This window comes from Aplysia californica, unplaced genomic scaffold (assembly GCF_000002075.1).
Source record: "Aplysia californica isolate F4 #8 unplaced genomic scaffold, AplCal3.0 scaffold00152, whole genome shotgun sequence".
NCBI classification, from domain to species: Eukaryota; Metazoa; Mollusca; class Gastropoda; order Aplysiida; family Aplysiidae; genus Aplysia; species Aplysia californica.
The window spans coordinates 90,069-91,477 of NW_004797422.1; positions in this window are offsets into that span (position 1 = coordinate 90,069).

A 1,409-nucleotide genomic window follows, 5' to 3' on the forward strand; every position below is an offset into this window, starting at 1 on the left:
TAGGGGAAAGAGGCACAAGAGAGCAAAATTAAATGGCTATTATTACAAAGTACACCAACACAGATATGTATCTAGGTTACCCTTTGTTTCTTTTTGTAGTTTTTTGTTTTGTTTTGGGTTTTTGGGGTTTTTTAATGGGGTGGGTTGGGTTTTTTTGTTTGTTTTGTTTTTCAGTGTCATTAGCATGTTTTATTATCGTTCTGGGAATTAGGGAGAATATAGTGACTCCAATAGTATGGTCGAATCGAGACATTGATCCCACATCTAGTCTGAAGAATCTAATTCAATCTAACAGACTCGATTTTGGGGGCTCTCGAGGTCTATAGGTTAAGGTGTTGGCCTCTCATTCAATAGGTCTCGGGTTCGAATCCGGAAAGTGGCGGAAAATTTTCATCTCTAAATTTTTCTCCTTTCACATCCTTTCCTGCTCTCTCGTCTGTTTTCGTCTTTCTTTCTGCCCCCCACCCTTCAACTCCTTTTCCCCCTCCTCTGGGCTTCTGACTCTTTCTGCAGCATTTCTTCTGCTACTCCTTGGCTCCTTCTTACTGCTGTCTTTCAGCAACAACCCCTGATCTTCTGGTAGGAAAGATCTACACCTAGAATCTAGCCTTCTCGGACAAGAGCGAAAAATCTCGGATTTACCATGTGCAATTTGCGCATGTTAAAGATCCCTTGGTGGTCCAAAATCGATAAGAGTAGACTTTCGCCGCCACCTGGGCAAAATTCAAAATTTCCTACCAACTGAAAATGGTCCCGCGGGCTCATATGACCTTATACAGTTGCGAGCGCAATGAAAGACTTACCCCCTAAAAAGTTTTTTAATGACCCGATTTTTGGGATACACTTCCGATCATACGAGATCCGATGTCAGGGATACATTTCGATTACAGAGTCCCCAGGAAGATTATACTCTTCGATCATAGAGCCCCAGTGAAGGATGCAACCGAACAACGTTACTAACATGATCAGAGGGATACATTTAATTCACTGGGGTAAACCCGACTAAACGGATGTACTTCGATTCTACCAGGGGTCACCTAACCTCTGCAATGAATACCGGATAACTGTTATAATTCCGGATAAATGTTTTGTTCAATACAATACACTAATATGTTTAAATAATGCATTAGCTAGAAGCTCTGAAGTCTATAAAAAGCACTCTTAATTTGCACTGTAGGGTACATTAAAATGGATAATACAATACGGGTCAAAAAGACACATTTGGATCATATTCCTACAGACCTGACGTAATGGATACATTTTCATCGATCAGAAGGATACTTTTCGATCATACAATCCTGATCCCTATCCTTTGAACTTTGACCGAAAGACCCGATGAGAAGGGCACGAGTCGATCATACAGACCCAACTCTCTCTCTCTCTCTCTCTCTCTCTCTCTCTCTCTCTCT